Source organism: Moschus berezovskii, chromosome 5 (assembly GCF_049115385.1).
Source record: "Moschus berezovskii isolate FMDL1 chromosome 5, NW_MosBer_1.0, whole genome shotgun sequence".
Classification (NCBI taxonomy): domain Eukaryota; kingdom Metazoa; phylum Chordata; class Mammalia; order Artiodactyla; family Moschidae; genus Moschus; species Moschus berezovskii.
Genome location: NC_142464.1, coordinates 9,601,332 through 9,608,432, shown reverse-complemented (window position 1 = coordinate 9,608,432; position 7,101 = coordinate 9,601,332). Strand labels below are relative to the sequence as shown.

General features: G+C 37.4%; 1 non-coding gene across 1 annotated transcript; it reads right to left on the bottom strand.

Annotated features, from left to right (window-relative positions):
• Positions 1-445: 445 nt before the first annotated feature.
• Positions 446-660, bottom strand: LOC129562238 (small nucleolar RNA U3). The gene has a single exon (XR_008687155.2). It is a non-coding gene; the product is annotated as a small nucleolar RNA U3 (small nucleolar RNA).
• Positions 661-7,101: the final 6,441 nt, after the last annotated feature.

Genomic DNA, 7,101 nt, shown 5'->3' with positions numbered 1-7,101 from the left:
TGTCTTTGGGGTGTTGGCCACTTGCTTCCACCCAGCAAGCTACACATTAACTTCACTACAGCACAGGCAGATAGTACTCGCACCATATATATGCCATATATCTTATGCTTTTCACTCTTACACTTCCCTGTTAATATTGAAAAAGGAGGCACTTGCATGTAAGCACAATGTTGAATGAGGGTAAATTCCCACTTCAGCAAAGTTTGATGCATGAACTAAGGGAGCTAGAGACCACGTTTTCCTCCCTTCCTGTCCCTGTACTAATTGTCCTGAGATAGAAAATTGCATATATATCTTAGAAGATGGCCCCTTGCATTCAATTGCACTGGATATCAAGCAGTGGGCAGCTCAGTAACACACCCTATGCTTGTCTTCCTTCCTTACTTCATTTCCCGTTCCCCCTAATGTTACTAAGTGTGAAGCAACTGAAACTTTTATCTTTTTTCCCACTCATACCACATTCTCTCCTTCTTACTCTCCCAAAGAAAGAGAAGAACTATCATCAAACGGCCAATGGCAGTTGCAGAAGCAGAACCAAGAGCCAGTTTCACTCTCAGGAGAGAGCGTTGCATTTCCTCCTTGTGGTTTTGGGTGTTCTACATGTTCAGAGAAACTTCTCTAGTAACAAACTATAGAAATGATCCCTGAAAGTATAGTCTCGAAGAAACTGAAATTTTATCCATTTTGGTCAGGGTTCAAAATTACATAACCTCTCTGATTGCCTGAACATTTCCCTTCCTGTTTTCCTATCTTTGTGAAAGCCTTATTTGAGCATACCCAGTGAAGTCTGATGGGCCTTTTCAAATATGCTGTGCAGTGGATGCAGTGGTAGAACCAGAATTTGAATGTAGATAATATAGGTTCAGTGTCTGTGCTTTTAAACCTACACTCTGCTGTGTGGTATAACCCAGAGAGAAAATGAAACAGAAAAGATGGGGGATGGAATGACAATGTTTTCAGGAAAAAAAAAAAGAATAAAGACAATGAGAAAGATATAATAATCAAATAAATTAAAAAATAATTTTTCATAATTGAAAAACATATGTCTTGTTTTCACACTTCAAATTACACTAAATCCTGGTTTAAAAAATGAGGGGTGTACCAGTGGTAAATTTATTTCCTCTCAGCTCCAAATTCACCTCTTAATATATGCACACAATAATTGATGAAATTCCCTTAAACATTTCTTTACAATGAACACATGTTAAGTGAAGGGTATTGGAATGACATTGCAGGAGTACATGTTGCACCTTCAGTCAATACTATAGGTGTAAAAATATACCAGTAGTGGCTGATGAGATCACCAGAGCTACTATTTGATGTTTTTCCCTCTTTGAATACTTTCTATCAGTCCTAAGATGTCCATGGACTTTTCTTAGATCTTACAGTTGCTCTTATTGTGGTTTAGTAGTTCTTTATATTAAACTTTCCCTGTTTAATTCAGTGGGTGGCTCTATGACCTGACTGGAAATAGGAGTACAGGAGGTGAGATACTGAATGTATAGAGAACGATTTTGGAATGGAGCCTTGCTATTAGAGAAAAGAATAAATGGAACAGTAGCAATGAGGATATTTGAGGTCAAGAGGTAAATTTTCAATAATAGATGCAAGAGCAAGCTTGTAAGTGAATGAAATATTTAGCAGGGTAAGAGAAACTTACAATGAAGGAATGAGGAAGATAATGCAGGAGAGAAGTCCATAAGAAGGCAAAGGGAGATGAGATCCAAAGTAGGAATGAGAGGACAGTTTGTGAAAGAATGAGGGACAGTTGTTTCTATTTTCTTTCTTTTTTTAAATTTTATTTAATTGGGAGCTAACTACTTTATAATATTGTGGTGGTTTTTGCCATACTTAACGTGAATCAGCCATGGGTGTACATGTGTCCCTCCATCTCGAAACCCCTCCCACCATCCTCCCCATCCCATCCCTCTGGGTTGTTCCAGTTCACTGGCTTTGAGTGCTCTGTTTTGTGCATTGAACTTGTACTGGTCATCTATTTCACATATGATAATATACATATTTCAATGCTATTCTATCAAATCATCCCACCTTCACCTTCTCCCAGAGTCCAAAATCTGTTCTTTATATCTGTGTCTCTTTTGCTGTCTCGCATATAGGTTTGTCATTATCTTCTTTCTAAATTCCATATATATGTGTTAGTAAAAAAAAATCACTGCAGATGCTGATTGCAGCCATGAAATTAAAAGACGCTCGCTCCTTGGAAGGAAAGTTATGACCAACCTTGATAATATATTGAAAAGCAGAGACATTACTTTGCCAACAAAGGTCCGTCTAGTCAAAGCTATGGTTTTTCCCGTGGTCATGTAGGGATGTGAGAGTTGGACTGTGAAGAAAGCTGATCGCCGAAGAATTGATGCTTTTGAACTGTGGTGCTGGAGAAGACTCTTGAGAGTCCCTTGTACCTCAAGGAGATCCAACCAGTCCATTCTAAAGGAGATCAATCCTGGGTGTTCACTGGAAGGACTGATGCTAAAGCTGAAACTGCAATACTTTGGCCACCTCATGCGACAAGTTGACTCACTGGAAAAGACTCTGATGCTGGGAAAGGTTAGGGGTGGGAGGAGAAGGGGACGACCGAGAGTGAGATGGCTGGATGGCATCACCGACTCTGTGGACATGAGTTTGAGTGAACTCCGGGATTTGGTGATGGACAGGGAGGCCTGACGTGCTGTGATTCATGGGGTCGTGGAGAGTCGGACACGACTGAGCGACTGAACTGAACTGAACTGAACTGATACTGTATTGATGTTTTTCTTTCTGGCTAACTTCGCTCTGCATAATAGGCTCCAGTTTCATCCACCTCATTAGAACTGACTCAGATGTGGTTTTTTTAATAGCTGAGTAATATTTCATTGTGTATATGTATCACAACTTTCTTATCCATTTGTTGCTAATGGACATCTGGGTTTCTTCCATGTCCTAGCTATTGTAAATAGTGCTGCATGAACATTGGAGTACATGTGTCTTTTTCAATTCTGGTTTCTTTGGTGTGGATGCCTAGTAATGGGATTGTTGGGTCATATGGCAATTCTATTTCCAGTTTTTTAAGGAATCTCCACACTGTTCTCCATAGTGACTGTACTAGCTTGCATTCCCACCAAGAGTATAAGAGGGTTCCCTTTTCTCTACAGTCTCTCAAGCATTTATTGCTTATAGAGTTGTTGATGTCAGCCATTCTGACCAGCATGAGGTGGTACCTCATTGTGGTTTTGATTTGCTTTGTTCTGGTAATGAGTGATGTTGAGCATCTTTCCATGTGTTTGTTAGCCATCTGAGTGTCTTCTTTGGAGAAATGTCTGTTTAGTTCTTTGGCCATTTTTTTTGATTGGGTCATTTATTTTTCTGGTATTGAGCCGCATGAGCTGCTTGTATATTTTTGAGATTAATTCTTTGTCAGTTGTTTCATTTCCTATTATTTTCTCCCATTCTGAAGGCTATCTTTTCACCTTGCTTACAGTTTCCTTTATAGTGCTTTTAAGTTTAATTAGGTCCCATTTGTTTATTTTTGCTTTTATTTCCTTTAATCTGGGAGGTGGGTCATAGAGAATCCTGCAGTGATTTATGTCAGAGAGTGTTTTCCCCTAGGAGTTTTTTTTTTTTTTTTTTAACGAAGTCAACTTCATATTTAATGTACCCAGTACTGGAAAGAATACTGGTCACCTCAGTAATAAATACACAAATCATCATCTTCAAACAGAAGAAAAGAATAAGGAACAATTCTTTAAAAGCCATTGCAATGGTTCTCACATCCAGTACTTCAGTAATCACTGTTGTCACACAGTGTCTTGCTTGAGAATCATTTTTCATTCAAGATGAATATGTGGTTGATTAGCACTTTTCAAAAAGCAATTGTCTGAGGTCCTCTGTACTTGATATCCTGGTACCATTTTCTCATTAAGATGATTCATGAAATTTTTCAATTAGGTTCCTCTAGGAGTTTTATAGTTCTGGTCTTACGTTTAGATCTTTAATCCATTTTGAGTTTATTTCTGTGTATGGTGTTAGAAAGTGTTCTATTTTCATTCTTTTAAAGGTGGTTGACCAGTTTTCCCAGAATCACTTTTTAAAGAGATTGTCTTTTCTCCATTGAAAATTTTTGCTGCCTTTGTCAAAAAAAAGGCATCCATAGGTGTGTGGATTTATCTCTGGGCTTTCTATTTTGTTCCATTTGTCTATATTTCTGTCTTTGTGCCAGTACCATACTGTCTTGATGACTGTAGCATCATAGTGTAGTCTGAAGTCAGGAAGGTTGATTCCTCCAGTTCCATTCTTCTTTCTCAAGATTGCTTTGGCTATTTGAGGTTTTTTATAATTCCATACAAATTGTGAAATCATTTGTTCTAGTTCTTTGAAAAATACCTTTGGTAGCTTTATAGGGATTGTATTGAATCTATAGATTACTTTGTGGAGTATACCTATTTTCACTATATTGATTCTTCTAATCCATGAACACAGTATCTTTCTCCATCTATTTGTGTCATCTTTGATTTCTTCCATCAGTGTTTTATAGTTTTCTATATATAGGTCTTTTGTTTCTTTACATAAATTTATTCCTAAGTATTTTATTCTTCTCATTTCAATGGTGAGTGTGATAGTTTCCTTAATTTCTCTTTCAGTTTTCTCATTGTTAGTGTATAGGAATGCAGGGGATTTCTTGTATTAATTTTATATCCTGCAACTTTACTGTATCCATTGATTAGCTCTAGTATTTTTCTGGTGGTGTCTTTAGGGTTTTTAATGTAGAAGATCATGTCATCTGCAAACAGAGTTTTACTTCTTTTTCCAATCTGATTCCTTTTATTTATTTTTCTTGTCTGATTGCTGTGGCTAAAGCTTCCAAAACTACGTTGAATAGTAGCAGTAAGAGTGGGCACTCTTGTCTTGTTTCTGACTTTAGAGGAAATGTTTTCAGTTTTTCGCCATTGAGGATAATGTTTGCTGTGGATTAATCATATATGGCTTTTATTATGTTGAGATATGTTCCTTCTTTGTCTGCTTTCTGGAGAGTTTTTGTCATAAATGGGTGTTGAATTTTGTCAATGGCTGTCTCTGCATCTATTGAGATAATCATATGGTTTTTATCTTTCAATTTGTTAATGTGGTGTATCACATTTATTGATTTGCAAATATTGAAGAATCCTTGCATCCCTAGAAAAAAGCTCATTTCCTCATGATGTATGATCTTTTTAATATGTTGTTGGATTCTGTTTGCTAGAATTTTGTTGAGGATTTTTGCATCTATGTTTATTAGTGATATTCACCTGTAGTCTTTTTTTGTGGCATCTTTTTCTGGTTTGAGTGTTAGGGTGATGGTGGCTTCAGTGAATGAGTTTAGGAGTTTACCTTCCTCTGCTGTTTTCTGGAAGAGTTTGGGTAGGATAGGTGTTAGCTCATCTCTAAATTTTTGGCAGAATTCAACTGTGAAGCCATCTGGTCTTGAGCTTTTGTTTGTTGGGAGATTTTTTATTATAGTTTTGATTTCTGTGTGATGGGCCTGTTAAGATTTTCTATTTCTTCCTGGTTCAGTTTTGAAAGGTTACACCTTTCTAAGAATCCGTCCATTTCTTCCAAGTTGCCCATTTTATTGGCATATAATTGCTGATAGTAGTCTCTTATGATCCTTTGTATTTCTGTGTTGTCTCTTGTGATTTCTCCATTTTCATTTCTAAGTTTGTGATTGGATTCTTCTCCCCTTTTTTCTTGTTGAGTCTCGCTAATGGTTTGTCCATTTTATATCTTCTCAAAGAACCAGCTTTTAGTTTTGCTGATTTTTGCTCTGTTAATTTTTCAATTATTTCTACTCTGATTTTTATGATTTCTTTCCTTCTACTAACTTTGGGGTTCTTCATTTCTTTCTTTTCTAGTTGCTTTAAATGCAATGCTTTTACTGATTCCCATACGTTTTCAGTGGTCATGTTTTCATTTTCATTTGTTTTTATGTATATTTTGATCTCCTTTTTTATTTCTTCCCTGATCCATTGGTTATTCAAAAGCATATTATTTAGCTCCATCAGCTCAGTTTAGTCACTCAGTCTTGTCCGACTCTTTGCGATGCAATGGACTGCAGCACGCCAGGCCTCCATGTCCATCACCAACTCCCAGAGTTCAGTCAAACTTATCTTCATAGAGCCGGTGATGCCCTTCAACCATCTCATCCTCTGTCATCCCCTTCTCCTCCTGCCCTCAATCTTTCCTAGCATCAGGGTTTTTTCCAGTGAGTCAGCTCTTCATATCAGGTGGCCAAAGTATTGGAGTTTCAGCTTCAGCATCGGTCCTTCCAATGAATATTCATGACTGATTTCCTTTAGGAGTGACTGGTTGGATCTCCTTACAGTCTAAGGGATTCTCAAGGGTCTTCTCCAACACCACAGTTCAAAAGCATCAATTCTTTAGCACTCAGCTTTCTTTATGGTCCAACTCTCACATCCATACATGACTATTGGAAAAATCATAGCTTTGACTAGATGGATTTTGGTGGGAAAGTAATGTCTCTGCTTTTTAATATGCTGTCTAGATTTTTCATAGCTTTTCTTCCTAGGAGCAAGTGTCTTTCAATTTCATGGCTGCATCTGCAGTGACTTTGGAACCCAAAGAAATAAAGTCCGTCACTGTTTCCATTATATCCCTATATATTTGCCATGAACTGATGTCATGATCTTAGTTTTCTGAAAGTTGAGATTTAATCCAACTTTTTCACTTTCATCAAGAGGCTCTTTATTTCTTCTTCACTTTCTGCTATTAGGGTAGTGTCATCTGCGTATCTGAGATTATTGATATTCCTCCTGGTAATCTTGATTCCAGCTTATGCTTCATCCAGCCCAGCATTTCGTGTGATGTACTTCTGCATAGAAGTTAAATAAGCAGGGTGACAATATACAGCCTTGAAGTACTCCTTTCCCAGTATGGTTCCAGTCTGTTCTATGACCAGTTCCCACTGTTGCTTCTTAACATGCTTACAGATTTCACAGGCAGTAAGGTAGCCTGGAATTCCCATATCTTTAAGAATTTTCCACGGTTTGCTGTGATCCACACAGTCAAAAGCTTTCGAGCAATCAAAACAAAAGTAGATGTTTTTCTGGA